The sequence below is a fragment of the Nothobranchius furzeri genome, chromosome 5 (assembly GCF_043380555.1).
Source record: "Nothobranchius furzeri strain GRZ-AD chromosome 5, NfurGRZ-RIMD1, whole genome shotgun sequence".
NCBI lineage: Eukaryota > Metazoa > Chordata > Actinopteri > Cyprinodontiformes > Nothobranchiidae > Nothobranchius > Nothobranchius furzeri.
The window spans coordinates 3,378,412-3,397,850 of NC_091745.1; positions in this window are offsets into that span (position 1 = coordinate 3,378,412).

Sequence of the window (19,439 nt, forward strand, 5' to 3'; positions counted from 1 at the left end):
ACTCTGTTTCTGTAGAAAACAACATTGTGTGATTTGTGGATTGTGAACATGTTTGCTTGCATGACACAGCTTTAGGATAAACTCAGTGGACGTCTCATTGATCAGCTGTAAATATGTGCTCACATGCCTCACAGCTCCGACGGATGAAACCGAAGCAGCTCTAGACAGCATGCACAATAACCTCTCTCTGTGTGTGTTCCTGTTTGTTCACATGTTGTTTTGTTGGTTTATGCTTTGCGACTGTACCTGTTTCCGCAGTTTCCAAGAAGCCTACTTAAATCTTACAATATGACCACCACAGAGAAAACAGGCTTATTTTCCATGATAAGACCTGGTGGGTGGGTGGGTGCAGCAAGCAGTAAATTACCACTGAGGACATTTGTTATAAGAAAACCTTCAGCAGGAAAAGACTGACAAACAGTTAAGGTCATTGACCCATTTCAGAGAAAATCCACCCATCATCTGTCCCTGATGTTTCTGGTTCATCACCGCTCGCTCCAGCGGGACAGCCGATATGAAAACAGAGCTGTGTTTGATTATTAATGACCACACACCCTCATTTCAACTGTAATTAGTCACATCCTCATTTGTTAAAGCCTCCTTCCGTTCCTCCATTTTTTTCTTATTTGCTTTCTTCCTTTTTATTGTTTACTACCACGGTGCAGCCAACTGGAGCACAGGACGCAGGAACACCTGGATGTGGCTCATCTTTCACAGAGATTGTCGCATCAGGATAACTTACACCAAAGATTATTGCCACGCGATGAGAGGGATGATGCGGCTTACGTCTGCCTGATAGTGAGAAAGTATCCCACGGAGCGACTCCACACCCCCATGGTCCACAAAAACCCCCTGTCTTGAATCAAACATACAGAGATGTGTGGGATTACTCTCACAGGAGGAACTTGAACCCTTCTGACTTCCTGCCCACTGCTGAGCTCACTGGTCTCGGCGGGAGTGTCTGTGAAATGCCTGCTCAATAACAACCAAGTGACTGCGGGGCACCAAGGGAGAAGGAGGAGAGATGGATTGGACCGAAAGTGTGGTTAGAGCGGATGACAGGTTGGTGTGGAGGAGGGAGAAGACCATCCAGCTCATCTCCTGTCAGAGTAGCTGTTCATGTTTTGGAAAGATCTCAAGTCTCTCCTAAAGAAGTGGGGGGTTGAACTCACAGCAATGTGAACTAGCTAACAACCAGAGGTTGTGCTCATGCATGAGCTCACACCTTTGAATTCATGCGTTGGTTCAGGTAAGAATCTGAACTGGAAAGCGCTCTGCAACATCTTGAGGGTGGCCTTGTTTCAAACACGCAGAATGGGGTTAACAGCGAGCCAAAAGGACTGTCGGTGGGGTTCTGCTGATGTCACGCTGTCTTGTGGTGTCTCATGCTACTTCTTGACAGCTCGCCCACCTCTCGTTGTTTCCAGCTGATGTCAGAAGTTCCTGATTAGAGAGAGGGCTGCGAAGGTCAGGTTACTCCGAGGTAACTGCTGCTCTTCAAGCACCATGACCTGAACTGCAGGGAGGCTAATGAGGGGGAGCACCTTGAACGCAGTGTCTGTAGCCTCATAGGTAAGGAGAAGGGGAAGGAAGGGAGGGGCAGGATGGAGATCTTACATACAAAGCCATCTTGTTTTGGTTTTAGCCCAGGTTCAAATGGCGCTGCTCTGCTGCCAAGAGTTCAGAGCTCCACATCCTGCCACAGAGCAAACGAAGCGGTGCTCAAACGCGCCGCACGAACAAAGGCCCATACAGGATCGTATGTGAGCATTTCCTCTATCACACATGGAGTACAGTACTATTCTCATTAATAGTTTATGATACAACCATCATTAGAGGATTTCTCAAGAGGTACGGCTTCATGATCTCACAGAACAGTGCAATTAGGCAGCTCTCTGTTAAAATCACACAGCTTGGTCGAAACACACTCACATGGCCGTCATGGTCTCCCTGAGTTCCACCCTTGGGCAACAACAGCATAATCGCTTCCAGATGTTGGGATGCTGTACTCTCCAGCAAACCTTGGAAGTCAGTGCCCCTCTCGCACGGTGTTAATGGTGCCCAAGAGACCTTTGATGGGGGGAAGGGAGGCGAGGTCAAAGGACCATTCCAGCTTCTACAAAGCCAACAAAAAGAAGCTGGAGAGATCCTTTCTCTTTCAGAGGGTAATCACTGATCTGTTCTCCCTTTGCACGGATCAGCAGGGTTTCAAATGAAAAACCTACACAAGGAACCTGGGTGTGGTGTAAAAGATGTGCTAGCAACAAACAGGAGAACAAAGTCCTCTGCAGCTGTTCTCTATACAGATGGATAGTGGTGGTAAATATTAGGTTTCATTTGTCTGCATCTTTGGGTTGGGCTTTAGATATCTAGTATCAGCATCTCCTCATCTCGTTATGTTTCTGTCCTGTTTTTCTCCTAAATTCATTCAGCATCAATGCAAAAAACAGTCAGCCAGCTCGAGCAGCATTTATTCCCTCATCTTCCAGGTTGTTTGTTGTAAAATGCTCAGATTTATGCTCCACGGCGTGTTCCAAGCTGAAACAGAAAGCGCTCAGGGTCCTATTTGTTTCTATGGATCCTTCATGTTTCCTGGGCAAAACAGCCCCAGTACCCATGGGGAGTATTTTTCTTTAAAGCTAACGTCTGGAACCCACCAGCTGCTAGAAATCACTTTTGTTTATGTTCACTTTCTGAGGGGGTTTGTTGTGCTTGCTAATGGAAAGTAACACAAGAGCACCTGCAGGTGGTTTTTAGGGCATTTTGGATAAGTTGGGAAACACGAACCACTTTGCTCTGACGTGCATGGCTCAGGCAAAGGGCAACGATGCAAAAGGACAACATTTTTGGGCTAGCTGGTGAATCCACTGAGACCACGGCTGAGCCCTAGAATGAAGCCTAAAGAGGAGAGATGGACGAGGAAAGAGAAGGGAAAAAACGCTCCAGGCTGCAGAGCTCTGTGAGAAAGTGTCCATCTGCAGCAAGAGCTGGAGACGGCCCAAAGCAAACAGGTTAAAATTAAACCACAGAAAGACAGCCAATCTGTGTGTTTAAAGTCCTTACAAACACGGGATTACCCCGTTACCATTTCAAAGGTCTGAGAACAGTCAGTTTTGTGGTCTATCCCACCAAGATACAACCAATAATCTATATAACAGTTAAACCGCTGGCTGAGCCGCAGCTGGTCGCCACAAAATGAAATAAGACAGGAAGCAAAGCTGAGCAAATCCTCCACGAGCTTTACACGGCGTGAAGGAAAAGCGTTTCCCTCGAAGGATCACTCAAATTCACACATCGTTTTCATGGAAACTAGGAAACCACCTGTAAGAAGTCCTGCCTGATGTGACGTTTACATTTACTGTTGAATTTTACCGTGTGTGGGAGGTTTTAGAGGAACAGAAGAGAGATGAAAATGTTTGTCCACTCATTAGAGATGATCCCAGTGTGTGTGATCGTTTTTATGGTGTAATCTAAGTGACATGTCACTTTGAGTCATGTTTCCTGCTGAATGTGTTCAGGAATGATGTCCTCACCACCTTATCTGTTTAATTGTGTAATTTATATATAAACACATGAATGATGAGGTTTATCTGCATCAAACGGACTAAAACTCTGCTTTGGCTGTAGCCCTGTGGAGGAGTAGATCAGAGCTTAGTGAAAGCTTTGCAGCGTCTGAGGGTTTTTGCTCAGAGGCTGATTGGTTTCCATAAGATAGGAGATGTTCCCTCCTCCACCAGCCTAAGTGCAAGGCCACCGACCCCATCAGCTGAATGGATTTAGGGTGTGTAAGGGCGATGTTGTGATGTGACCCAATGCTGCCATCTAAAGGTAAATTACAGTCACTTCTTCAACTTTCATCTGTCTATCAAATCAAATCAAAGCTTTATTTATAAAGCGCCTTCCGCAACCCTGTCAGGAAGCCCAAGGCGCTGAACATGGTACAGTACAAAGTTAAAGAAAGTGAATAAATCAGAAAATAAAAGCAATTCAAATTACAGATTACAAATTACAAAAAAGGTGAAACATTCTAGTAGAAGACAAATGTGTAAAACAAGGGAAAAGGTGAACCAATGAAAACTGTGAGATAAAATCAACATAAAGGAGGGCCAGATTCAAACATGTTCAGGAAACGCCAAGCGGAGGAGGTGGGTTTTTAGGCGACTCTTGAAGACGGGCAGAGATGGGGACAGCCTAACTGAGGGTGGCAACTGGTTCCATAGTGACGGTGCTAGTACTGAGAAAGCCCGGTCCCCGCCCGGTCCCCGCGAGTACGACACTTCGAACGAGGGACAACGAGCAGGCCTTGGTCAGAGGAGCGCAGAGCGCGTGATGGGGAATGTCTGTTCAGGAGCGTGGCTAGATAGGGGGGAGCACCACTCTGGATGTAATTAAAAACAAAGACGAGGTCTAAATATGGAAAAAAAAAGACTCAGATGTGAAAATGTTATTATTACAAATGTTTATATGTTCAATTCTGCAAAAGGTTTAGAAGATACATTTAAAATGTCATCTAAATATTGTCATTTCATTCAAACTTTATTTCAGACAAGGCATATGTCCATAACAAGAATAAAATAAAAGTAAAAACACATTCTAATTACAAACCATATAGGCAGTTGTTCCAATGTTTAAAAAGGACTGAGGAGTACCTCGTGTCACTGTAAGTTAAAGAAGACAGCGCTCTAACAACAGCGTTAGCTGACAAACTCAGTCGGCAGATGAATTTATACACGAAAAGCCTCAGAAGCGCGTGAAAAGTAGGGATGTTACTCACAACAAACATGTGACTTGCAGAGGTCCATCTAGGGAGCTTCATGAGGATTCTAAAAGCATCCTGATAAGCCACTTGAAGCTTCTTCATTACTACCTTACTATAGTTGCACCACAAGTGGGCGGTATAGGGAGGAGTACAAAAGGAACGAAAGAGGGACACGTTAACAGGATCTGAGCACATGCCAAAGTTACGTGCCAGAGTGTTAGCCTGCATGTACAACTTACTGCATTGCCTCTTAATGTCCTCATCATCATCATCATCATCAGGAACTGTACATCAGCAGGACCAGGAAAAAGGCAGTGAATATTGTCCAAGATGCCACACATCCTGCATCTACTCTCTTCCATCTCCTCCCATCTGGCAGACGCGATAGATCGCTGTACACAAAAACTAGCAGACACAAGAACAGTTTCTTTCCTTCAGCCATTTCTCTCCTGAATCTGTAGATTCTTTTACCTTCCTTTTACTATAGTTTTTAATACTTATTCAGTGTGCTTATGGATATGTGTGTGTGTGTGTGTGTGGGTATGTATATATGTGTGTGTGTAAATGAACATGTGTGTGGGTATACATGTTCTTATGTGTTTTTAGGTGTTTTTATTCTCATTTATTGTGGTTGTTTTATGTTTTAGAGAGCGAACATCTACCAAAGACAAATTCCTTGTAAATGTACTTTTACTTGGCCAATAAATCTGACATCTGAAATCTGAATCACAGAGGTCACTTCTTAAAATGTGCCCCAAATATTTTACTTTGCTTACCACTTCGAGGACCTGATTTGTTAAGTTAAAAGATGGAAAATTAAGCTTCAAGTACCCTTTAGTAGCAGCAATCATAACCACACTCTTTTTAGGGTTAAACAGGATGTCAAATTGCTCACCGTGCTTAGCACATGCCCTGAGCAGCTGCTGCAGGCCTGCGCTGTAGGGAGACATGAGGACTAGGTCATCTGCATATATTAAATGATTTACCAGTCGGTCACCCACCAAGCATCCAGTCTTACTATCACTCAGAGTGACAGACAGCTCATCAAGGTACAGGTTAAAAAGGACAGGAGACAGAATCCCGCCTTGTCTGACTCCATTCGACACAGAGAAAGGTTCAGACACTTCTGTCCCCCACTTTACCTGCATCAGTTGATGAGAGTACCAGAAGTGCAAAATCCTAACTAGGTAAGAAGGGACCCCTCTGTTTTGTAGCTTGATGAATAATTTCTGATGATTGACTCTGTCAAAGGCCTTAGAGGCATCTAAAAAACACATAAAAACAGAAGTATTATGCCTCATGTACTTGCTTACAGTTTCTTTTAAAGCATAAATACACAAGTCAGTACTAAGTTTACCTTTAAAACCAAACTAATTCTCTGTCGTAGTTATAAAATTTTGCAGTCTATCTAGCAAAATATGCTCAAGCACCTTGGACAACACACTTGCCACAGCAATAGGCCTGTAGTTATCAATACAGGCGATTTTTCCAGTTTTCTCCTTGACTATAGGGACTAAGAGAACATCTAACATATGGTCAGGCAAGGTTCCATGCTTCAAAAAGCCGGTAAAGCACAATGAAAGCATCACCTGAGCTCTACAGCTAGCGTACTTCATGTGCTCTGCTGACAGTTGATCAGGGCCGCAAGCTTTGTTTAATGACATTTTCTCTATAGCGAGACGGACTTCATCAGCTCTGACAATCATACCATGATTTTAGTCAATGTTGCCAAGATTGAACCTTTCACTATTTACACAGTTAAAACTTTTGCTAACGTGATTCCTCTAGGCTTCTACAATGTTCCTATCTCCTGATACCCCATTTACAGATGCGGGTAGCAGCTGCTTACTGATACACAGAGGTGGAAAGAGTACTAAAATTTCCTACTTAAGTACGAGTACCAATACTTTGATAATTTTTTACTCAATTACAAGTAAAAGTACTTGCCTAAATTTTTACTCAAGTAAAAGTAAAAAGTATCGTAAGCAAAATGTACTCAAAGTAAAAGTTACTTAGTTACATTTTTGTCAGCGTAAGGATGGCTACATCTAAGTAGTGCTAATTCACAACGCCAGTTCACAATTCGCTCGCGTGTGCGCGCGCACACACACACACACACACACACAAACACACAGCTTGAAGGAGGGATTTCTATCCAATCAGTGAGAACAGGAAATGCACATTGATTGGACGAGGGTTTTTTAGGATGGTAAGTTTCAATTGTGATTAAAATTATTCTTTATTTTGAGAAAAAATAATTATTTTAGATGCCATCAGTATGTGAGGTATCTCAATGTTTTCATGAAAAACTCTTACTTGAGACTGTGCTCTAACCTGTCACATAATATAACAAGCCTAATGCAGTCAACCATTTCAGATGGACCGTATGACAGCTGCTAACGTTGGCCCTGCCCTACTTTACCTCTACATTACAGTTCCTTTATCCATGTCCATCCTAGAGCTCCTCTCTGACCTTCATGCTTATTTAGAGCAGCTGATGTTTAAAGTTAGCAGAGTTCATCCTTGGTAGTGGGTTCACTCACTCATTTAACCCTTCACCACTGAAATCAGTTTGTTCATTCCAATCCTCCTAAATAATCCTCCAATCATCCAACTGGAATCCTTAAGGGTCCCGTAACGTCCATCCTGTCAGAACAGGCCTTGGGAGCCCAGGTGTTACTAGAACTAATGGTGTCTCCTCACCAGCGTGAGCCTCCAAACTGTGAAGGTTGGTCTCCAAACATGAACTTTAAATTCATGCATTTATCTCCTCTTGTAACACTTTAACATGTTTTAAAAGGCTAGTATCATGATAAGTTACACCTCCCAGACCAAAGATAAGATAAAATATTATCATCAACACTATTAAGACGTCATTATTTATGAAATAGAAGTTATTTTCCTGAGCCATTAATGCAGCCAAGATATAGGATGCATGGATTTGATGAAACCACGCTGTCTCATGCAGTTCTATATGTGTAACACACACACACATGCACGCACACACATACACTGCAGCATGTTAGAATCATTTGAATGACTAATTTAGCTACACTGAGCTGCTTTAGTAATAATTTAATCTCTTATTCTGGAGTAAAATAAAGAAACAAGCTAAATCATCACATATCTGTGGCATCAAGAAGCATCTTCTGAGTTCAAACACAGGGATGGAGCACAATGTTTACGCCTGAACAGTATCAGGATGTTTTAACTCACAGAGGCCTGCAGGTCTTCTGTTTGATGAGCAGAGCGCCGATAATCCGCTTGTTAGGAGCGCTAAACGTTATTTTGCCGCTTCTGTGCGGAGCGGTAGGGAAACACATTTCAAACACGGAGCCGAGTCTGGTAACCGAACCAAGCAGAATTCTGATGACGTCACACCGGTGCGCGAAGGTGCGGGTTCCAAGGTTCCAACCCACAGGAGAGGAGGGAGAGAGGAGGTGAACAGCGAGTGGATCGACTGAACTGATGTCTTTGAGCAGAAGTGTACACCCACACCCCCCCCCCCCCCCCACGGTTTAGACGCGGCGCTCATGCATGTGTCTCTTTCCGTTCCGACGCTGCTTCTCGTAGTATTTTTAATTTATTAAGCCTATAATTTATTTTTACTCAGTAACGGATATGATTTAAAATGTAGCGAATTACAATTCTTTTTTAAAAACGTACTCAAGTAAAAGTAAAAGTACAGCTTTTAAAAACGACTTAAAAAGTATAAATATACAAAAAAGCTACTCAATTACAGTAACGTGAGTAAATGTAATCTGTTACTTTCCACCTCTGCTGATACAGGAGCGTTTTAACTCCTTCCAGAACTCCGAAACATTATTATTCTTTAGTGTGTTCGCTAAGGAGTTTGCCCGCATTGTTTGTTCATTTCTTTTAATATAGCGAACAGCATTCTTGAACTTAACGTTCGCGGCTTTCTTACACTCCAATATTGAACCGGATTTTGGTTTACCAGCAGCTGCCCAGGCTTTATAGGCTGCTCTGGACTCCGCATGTAACGCATAAGGATGCACACTCCATCCTGGAAGCGGTTTGAATGTTTTTGATCCTTTTTGGCAGAGGAACTCGCTGGCAATAATCAAGCTGTCCACAATATTTTGATACAAAGTGCATAAGTGCAGCCTGTGCTCCATATGTTCACAGTTAACATCTTTACACTGTAACGTTTCTTTGTGGACACTAACAGATCTCAGACTACAATCTGACAGTAAGTAATATTTCCTAATATCCTCGACTGACACTTTAGCCCAAGTCAGCTTCTGTGTGTGTGTGTGTGTGTGTGTGTGTGGGGGGGGGGGGGGGGGGGGGGGGCTCGGGGTTTGGAGCAGCACAGGCAATGTTTCACAGTTTACCACTAAGGAAACAGGGATGTGATCAGTTGTTGCCAGGGAGTATAAGATTTCCACCCTGGACATGCATTCATGTGCATCCTCAGTGCATATACAGTGAGCAAGCCAGGAAGTTGAGTGCCATGCCTCACTGACAAACGTGTGGCTGTCTGCTGGCAGTCTCTCTTTGCTAGTTAAAACCAAGTTATCATTTACACAAAACTGAATCAGATGTTGCCCAAAGGTGGAGCGAGTGTCTGAAATGTCAGCATTCATATCACCAACGATAAAAACACAATTAAACTCACACTGACTGATAAATGAGTTTAAAAAACCAAGTTTCGCCAGATATTCATCTTCACTCTGCTGACTCTCATATGGCATATAAATATTTAAGATCATGAATGCCTTGTCATCCATAACAGTTTTTACTGCTATGCACCAGTCCACATTTCGCCTGACAACAGAAATAAAAGGATCATAATCCTTGTGCCATAGGATGGCCATGCCTCCAGGTATCCTTCCTTGAATAATTCCAGATGACAGATCAGTAGTGGACTCCCCAGCACCAAAAAAATGCAGTGAAAAGCGTTTAAGAAGTGACCTCTGTGATGAAAGGGCTGATGCAAAAGGAAAAGCTAAACTTCTTAAAGAACAATGGAGTTTGTTTTGGCTGCCTACGTGCTGGACACGTCAGTAAGGACTGTAAAAATAGCATATTATGTAAAATATGCAACCAAATGCATCCAAGCATTCTTCATATTAACCGGACAGAAGATACAAATGAGCACAAGAAAGAAGGGGTTATCTCTGCATGCAGTCAAACAGGGGACGGAGCTAATCATGGGTTTCTTCCAATCTTGTCTGTAAAAATTAAATGTTAAATGTTTATATGTTCAATTCTGCAAAAGGTTTAGAAGATACATTTAAAATGTCATTTAAATATTGTCATTTATTTAAAAACATTTTTGTTCTGTCTAATTATTTGAGAAGTTGGAGATTTTGAATAGAATAAAGTATAATAATACAATACAATACAATACAATACAATACAATACAATACAATACAACACAATACAATACAGTACAGTACAGTACAGTACAATACAGTACAGTACAGTACAATACAATACAATACAATAACATACAAAGCAATGCAATACAGTACAATACAATACAATACAATACAATACAATACAATACAATACAGTACAGTACAGTACAATACAGTACAGTACAGTACAGTACAGTACAGTACAGTACAATACAGTACAGTACAGTACAGTACAATACAATACAATACAATACAATACAATAACATACAAAGCAATGCAATACAGTACAATACAATACAAAACAATACAATACAATACAATACAGTACAGTACAGTACAGTACAGTACAGTACAGTACAATACAGTACAGTACAGTACAGTACAATACAATACAATACAATACAATACAATAACATACAAAGCAATGCAATACAGTACAATACAATACAAAACAATACAATACAATACAATACAATACAATACAATACAATACAATACAACACAACACAATACAATACAGTACAGTACAGTACAGTACAGTACAGTACAGTACAGTACAATACAGTACAGTACAGTACAGTACAGTACAATACAATACAATACAATACAATAACATACAAAGCAATGCAATACAGTACAATACAATACAAAACAATACAATACAATACAATACAATACAATACAATACAATACAACACAACACAATACAATACAGTACAGTACAGTACAGTACAGTACAGTACAGTACAATACAGTACAGTACAGTACAGTACAATACAATACAACACAATACAATACAGTACAGTACAGTACAGTACAATACAGTACAGTACAGTACAATACAATACAATACAATACAATAACATACAAAGCAATGCAATACAGTACAATACAACACAATACAATACAATACAAAGCAATGCAATACAATACAATACAATACAATATAATATAATATAATATAATATAATATAATATAATATAATATAATATAATAGAGCAGAGCAGAAAAGAAATTCCTCTGTTGTTCCTCAGTGGGGAATTTTCATGGCACCAGCAGCGACACAGATTCACGACAAGAACAAGGAGGAATAAAGAAAAAAAATACTGAAAAAAAAAAACCACAAATGTGAAAGATACCTAAAGATTGAAACTGGATGAACTGACCAGATTTTAGAAAATACAGGGTAAAAGGCTGTAGTGGAATATTTACAGGGAGTGAGAACATGGATGAAAAACAGTACAAATCACAAAAGCACCAGAAATACAAAAACACTGTTTAGTGGCCTTTATTAAAGTTTTTGAAGTTAAAGTGCAGCGTTAAAATAATACCCAAACAAAGGGACGACGGAGGCAGAGGAGATAAGTGTCCGTCTCATAACCATAAGGTTGCAGAATCCAGTCACGCTCAGCCTGTTGCAGTCGTGTCCTTGGCCAAGATACGTAACCTCCAGTGGCTGTTGATCCGAGGGACAGGTGTTCAGCAGCCTCACCTTCGTCAGAGCGCCCCAGGCAGCTGTGGCTACAATGTAGCTCATCATCACCAGTATGTGTGTGTGTGTGTGTGTGTGTGTGTGTGTGTGTGTGTGTGTGTGTGTGTGAATAGTTGTATTGTAAAGCACCTTGGGGGGTTGTTGAACCCTAGAATGTGACGGACAAGTACAAGCCAGTATACAGCTTTTCCTGCAGACAGGTTTGACCTCATGAATAAATGTTAGAATGTCACACACATGGTCTGGAGCGTCTCTCCACAGATGTGTAGGAGGGTCTTTGCTGACCAGCTGATAAATACTTGTCCCAGAATGTATGACATCATTTTTACACAACATCCACAGAGAGCAAAAAACAAACAAAACAAAAAACACCCACACCCATTTTTATAATGTAAAACTCAAACTGAGAATCCTGAATGTAGAAAAGAACATATTTGTACTTTCAAAGTAAATTTAATTCTGAATTATGTGAACATCTGAACTCTGGGTGAACTTTTCTCCGAGCTCCTAATGTCTCCAACCTAAACATTTCCATATGTTTATGTGGAGCCTCGTGTTGCAGATTAATGATCGTCCCTGGGGATCATCAGGACCAGATGAACCAACAGCTCAGGAGTGGAGATCTGGAATCTGCTGCCTGAGTCCCGCTCAGGAGCCAGAGGGCTTAGATTTAATGTGTTTACGCAGACGTGTGGAGAAATCTACACTCTTCTCACGAAAAGTGTTTTATCTGTTCCTGACAGTGGTCCTGACTTTGTTATTTGGCAGAGTTCTTCGGTTCTGATTGTTGTCAGAACAGAACAAGGCTGAGCCAAAGACGAACCTGAAGGGGGCGGAGAGATCTTCTCTGACTCAGCTTCTCTGCTCAAAAGACAAAAAATATCAAAACAGCAAAAATGCTTCTTCATTTAAAAACAGAGAGAGGTGTGGTGTTTTAAAAGGGACAAACAATATAATAGAATTCTAAACTAAGTGAACACCACGTGGATCAGAACACTCACTGCCTTCATGTCAGGTCCAACTGTAGTCCATTTAACAACCAGCGAGGATTTGAAACTGATGAGAAAAATAAAAGATACTAATGAGGGGGCTGATCCAAGACAGCAGAGCAGGAAGTCATCAGATAAGACGCCAACACCCACAGAAGAACTTCCAAACGGTAAAACTGTCTGGCACGCTCCGGTCTTAACCGTTTCCACATATGCTTCCTTTGTTTTGCGCTCGCCTCTATGGCAGAGTGAAGTACTTACTTCCTGTTTTTAATCCTGTCCACGTATTTGTTACAGAATCTGGTAATTATGGAAAAAATGATTAGAAGATTTCAAACACAAAAATCGGGTCAATGCTGGTGTCTAATTTTACCAGAATGTTGTTCCTGGAGTTATTAATCAGAGACTCGCTTAATAAAAATAAAAGTGCACTGCTCACACTGAGTTATTGAGACACTGGAGGGGTCACAACCAAATCAGCAGTCATGTATGACTTTATTCTCAGACGTAGCTTTCACTAATGTATTTTACTTTCTAACAAAAATATTCCAAAATTACTTTTGCATGAGAAAATGAGTCTTGTGCACGTACAGACTTCATTATGGGAGGATCTTTTTTGACATCTTTTTTCATCATGTGTGCATGCACGCGTGGCAAAAACAAACACAAAATGACCAGCTATCCATACGCCACATAAGAAACCCCCGACATATGAACACTTTACCATCCACAGTCAGGAGGCGGTTTAGAGAGAAGCTTCAAATCTGTATTGAAGACAAAATTAAAGCCTGTATGAGCTCTGGGATGACGGAAAACGTTGGTCCCATTTGGCTGTTTAAAAAAATTTTAAATGAATTTTTTTTTCACAAATCTGCTGGATATTCTTATTCAACAGAAAGCCCTGAAGCCTTGACTCATAAAAAACTAAATGGTGTTTTAACCCTTTGGGCCCTGGTGCCTCCCAATTGGGGGCCTCTACAGTTTCATGTCCCAAACATCTAAAACTGTCCACATTCTCCAAACACAGCTAAAACCACAATCAAACAGCCCAGATGGCAAACAAGGCCATTTTAAATTGTAATAAATGAAGATACAATGATATTTTAGCTTTATTTTAGAAGAGCATCTGACCTTCAGTGGAGTCTGCTGGGAAAAAAAACCTTGAACAAGTTTAGTTGAGGTCCATCCTGTCAGCACTTTCACACAGGGCAGCTCTTCTAAAATAAAGTTCAAGTATTATTTTATCTTAATGTATCAAAATCCCAAAATTGCCTTGCTTACAGTCTACACTGGTTTGATTGTAGCTGTAGCTGTGCTCGGGGAACGCAAACCGTCACTGACACTTGGGACATGGAACTCCAAAGGCCCCCCAATTGGGAGGAGCCAGGGCCCAAAGAAAAAAGGCCTAGGGCCTAAAGGGTTAAAAAATCAGAGGAAGTTCTTTTGGTAGAATTCACCGTGCGAGGTTCAACGCTGAAAACGTTTGCATAACATATCGTTTTTCCAAATCTGTGGATTAAGAAACGTTGAAACAAAATCAGACCACTGCTCTTCTTTGAAAGGCGTCTTCATCACTGATCTTTCTGCTTCCTAAAAATAAAACCTGGCTCTGTTGGTTTAAGTACGTGACTCAACCTGCAGGACTTTAAGTCATTTAGTTCACTGTCTGTGCTTTTCTGAGTCTACCAAGACTTTATCAGACTTCTTTAATCCTGTCATATAACAATGAACAACCGGTGACCCCTGGTATGCACGTTTTACCTCTGTGGGTTCTACTTAGGGTTCTAGATCACAACACATTCCAGTTGTTCTTTCACATTGCTCCGGTACAGGTTGACCTTAGTTTGAACCCTGTTAAGAGTGACAGCATAGAAATGCAGTTTGAGATGTTTACATCCTACCTGAACTACAAAACATCCTTTTTTTAGGCTGGACTTTAAATACAACACTCTTCTCTTGGAAGATTACTTCATTTCTTTCATGAAATTTCTATTTTACAGACTCACCCCCACCCAAAAAATATATGTATGTATGTATGTATGTATGTATGTATGTATGTATATATATATATATATATATATATATATATATATATATATATATATATATATATATATATTAAAATTTTAGGTTTCATATCACTCATCTTAGTCTAAACATCTCTAAATATATTCGCATGTGATCAGTAGAATTTAATTATTTCAGTAACATGTTCAGTAGTAAGCTACTGGTATTTAAAATAACATTTAATATTCTAAATACAGAAGCGTTTGTGAATTACATGCAACAACGGCTTGCCGTACACCATTGTGTTATATGGAACAAACTCACTAACTCCGGTTTCACACTGAAAGCACCAGCGGCGCGGAACTGCTGCAGATGCAAGATGGAGGTATACTAGTTGCCCCCCATCGTGGTGCCTGTACGTTGGGGTTTACCCCGTTAATTGAGAGGGTGGCCTCCCTCCGGTCGGGTCCTGACTGTAGTTTGTGTTTATGCACCAAAATGCAGCTCAGACCACCCATCCTTTTGGAGACCCTGGAGGGGGTGCTGGAGAGCGCTTCTTCCAGTGACTCCCTCGTTCTGCTGGGGACTTTAACACTCACGTGGGCAACAACAGTGAGACCTGGAGAGGTGTGGCTGGGAGGAACGCACTCTCCTTGTTCACGAGTGAGGGAAAACTGGAGCACAAGATCGATTGGCAGATTGGTGCAGCGTCTGCAGTGATGCGGGCATGGTACCAATCTGTCGTGGTGAAGAGAGAGCTGAGACAGAATCTACGGTCGATCTACGTTCCTACCCTCACCTATGGTCACGAGCTTTGTGACCGAAAGAATGAGACAGCGGAAACAATTTGCCGAAATGAGTTTTCTCTGCACAGTGTCAGGGCATTCCTTTAGAGGTAGCTTGGTAATCTGGGAGGGGCTCTGAGTAGATCCCCTGCTCCTCCACATCTAGAGGAGCCAGTTGAGGTGGCTCTGGCATCTGATGCCTCCTGGACTACTCCCTGGTGAGGTTTTCCAGGAATGTCCAACCGGGAGGAGACCTAAAGGGAGACCCAGGACACATTATAGAGACTGTGTCTCTCCCCCTGGAAGAGCTGGCCCAAGTGGCTGGGGAGAGGGAAGTCTGGGCTTCTTGACTAGGCTGTTGCTCCGCGACCCGACCCCGGATAATCGGAAGAGAACGGAAAGATGGATTACATCATTTGATCTGGTCTTCTACTTTTTGGCTGCCATTTCAAACTCATTTGCATGCGACGATTTTCTCCTCAAAAAGTTATTTCTTTGTTCACTGCTGCCAAATCTTCATTTTTATTGCCTTGCAAACGAGTCGACAGAAAGCACCACCTCACCAGAAACACAAAAATACACAAAAACAGCCGAAACAGAGAAACTCAAACATTCACAAGAACTAGGAAGAATAGGGTTGGATCATGAAACACTGAAATCGTAGAAAGTGAGGGAAGGATAAATGGACACAGTAAAATAATAAATGCCTTTCAAATCAGGGCTTTATGTGCTCAGGAAGCAGGATTTATGGAATGGAGAAACAGGAAGGCAATTTAAACCATAAATTGAAAAAAATAAACCTCAAAAGTGATGGGAGCTGTAACTCTATTTTAAGTAGCCTACAGGATTTCATATGACTTCTGGGAAACTTGGAATTTTGGGGCTTTTTTATGTTATCTGTATAAAATCAAAAGCATCACTTTCGTTATGGACTATTCTTCCTGACAACAGAATTCCCAGAAATGACCGACGCTGACTGTAATGTTGGAGGGAAATGAAAGACTCCTGGCAGAGGAATGCACCGTTCTCAGCATGGCGGTATGCAGCGCTTTCCCTTTCATAGGGGGCATTGAGCAGAGAGTTTGTGTGCAGAAATCAAAGATTAAAATCTAATTGAACACATGACAGATTGTTGAATCATGAATGAAAGTCGCCCTGACATTCCCAGAAGATCACGGCTAAGTTAGGCGGGAAATTCTGACAAGCTGTAGAAGAGTTTCTCAAGTCTATCCAGACTCTCTGACGTGGAGGTCAGTGCTTTTTTTTCTACAAATGATAAAGCTACACAATGCCAGCAGAGACAGAAGGAATGTGGGCACAGAAGACCCTCTGTTTGCTTCATGCATTTTCCATGATCACGTTACAACTAACGTTCAGCAAGTGGACAGCCCTGGTATTGTCACGACGTGCAGATCTTAGTTTTAAACCTTTAAGCGGTTGAATCCCGGCTCAGTTTGTCTGAAGATGAGAGGCGGAGGCGGGGGTGAGAAAAGGCATCTGGCCTCTGGAGTTTCTGTTAAAGCACAAGCTCACGTTATCAGTGCTCAAACAAATCATTAGTTACTACTAGGACGCGCTTTCGCATCCACTCAGGTGCTTCTCCATTTCTGTTTCATACTCTGTCCCCGCTGTTGCAGGGAGATGTGCAGCAGGACGTTGTGTCCTGGGGTGATGCTTTTTCTTTGGCTAAGAACAACAAAAGTGTAGAAGACAGCACTAAACTGAACTCGTGTCACTTCCTCTATCTGACCTTTTTTTTTACTTCCACGTCCTTCACATACCTACATGGGGTTTCCAAGCTCATGTCACCATTAATGAGGCTTTTTTCCCTTAGAAATCAGCAGCAATGCAGGACAAGGAGCTCATTCTGGGTTTTACAAGTTATTGTTTTCAAATCATCTATTATTTTGGTAAGAAATGATCTTTCTCATTAAAAAGAAGTGAAAACGTGTGATTCTGAGTATGTTTTGCGTGATTTTTTTTTTTTTATAAATAAACCTAAATAATTAATGGGAAAATAAACCCTGATGAATTCAGGGGAAGTGGAACACTCTTTATTAACTGGATGTTGTCTTTGGCAGCTCCCAGCTCTTGTTGCTGGGAATCACAGACTCCCTGTAAGAAGATGAAAGCTTTCCATGAAGCTAATGATTTGCACCACCCGCCCTCAGCTGTAGCCTGTAGACGTCCCAGACTGTGGGGAGGAGATTAGTGCATGTAAGATTGTTGTGTAAGTAAAAGATTGTTTTACAGACTTCGCTGGAATGTTAATGTTTGTTTTTCTTTCTTTAGCATTCTATTTTTTAGAGCTTCTGTTGTTGCAGACCTTCATCCATTAACTCCTACTCCTCTCACATGATGAAATGTTGAAATAACTTTTGACCCCCTCGGAATAAAGACAGCAAGCTATGCAGAATATTTTCTTTCCGAGCACACTCACATCCAGGATTTGACGAAGTCCTGGTGTTTATGCGTTGTTTCTCTGGGTCAAAGGCGCCCAGGGGGAATGAAATGACACTTTCTGTCATTCGTTATTCCATGTTGCGATCATCCCCAAGGAATTAAACAACCCCACAACGACTCCGCATTAGGCAATCCATTCCATCATCACATGGGGGCGAATTTGATCTTATTTGAATAAAATCTAGCGACTGGTTGAGAAGATTTCTTCTTGTGAAATCAAAAACAACTGGAAACAGGATGTGACTGGGAGAAAGTGGAAAGTCCAGGCTTGGCTGAGGGTTAGTATTTATGCTTCCTGAGAGGCGCCACAGTTGCAGAAAGATGTTCGTTTGTTTCAAGTCAGGATGCTGATGTCGTATGAAGACATCTCGTTTGAAGACACATTTTTATGTCATGACTTTCCAACAGCAGATGTCGTAAGCGTGACTTCATTGTCTTGCACGTAATGTGGTCTTTTTTATTAGGTTGTATGTTTTTAAGTTTGTTTTACTTGTACTTGTTGTTGACTGCTGCATTGTCCAGCACCTTGGGCGTCCAATAAGGTCGTGGAAGGGGCTTTACAAGCAAAGGGAAGCCAAATGATCCAGTTGGCTCCATTTCTGACTCCCTTTAGCAGCTGAATAAAATCAGTTGTGTTTAAAGGTGTGAAACACTGAAAAAGCCTTTAAATTCTGATTAGAATAGGTCACTTTGAGTTTTTCATGCAGGCCTAACATAAAAATAGTCTCCTACACCGATCTCCTGCATTAGCTTCTGATGGAAAACAGACGGTGAAACTCCAGGATTTGAAAAGCCTGACAAATTCTACCTCACACTGTCACTGAACATTCATGGACTCTCCCGTCTTTACGAGGGAGGCTGTTGTTGTTTTAGTGTCTAGGAAACAGCAGAGAACGTCTTGGCTAGTAGAAGCTAACCGTTAGCAATAGCAAGCACCACACAGCAGAGCTCTATCAGGCTTGGTGTCCCCCATGAAAACGGCTCACAAAGCATTCATTCCTACTAGAGACCACTGCACATGTATTGATGAAATGAGTGTTCCACACCTTTAATCTGAAGCAGACGTATGTGGGTGGGAACATAACAGCTGGTGGCCTCCAGATGTGTGGGTTGTGGAAATGGTTGAAATGTGCTTTAACTGTTAAGCTGAATTTTAAAAAAAAGCTGGATTATTGAACAGTAATAAAGAAAAGTTAAACTCTGGAGAAAAGATTTGTTTAAAATACTTTCCTTTAGCTTAAATCTGCACAGAGGCAACGAGGGAAACTTATTTTGAGCTTTTCTTGATATTTTCGCTAAAGAAAATAAGCTTCAAAAGCAGCTTAAATTATGCTTTTACTTATGCTGCTTGTAATTATATAAATGCACATATTTTAACATACATGCTTGAGTATTTTAAATATTAATGTATTTAATTTTATCATGTATTTGTCTTTTCTAACAGGAGAGTGACTTTAAGATGACAAATGACAAAGTTGGAGAATTAATTTGATCTCAAAATGACCCCAGAAGACCCCGTTAGCTTTAATAAGCAGGCCTAATTCAGCCACTAGC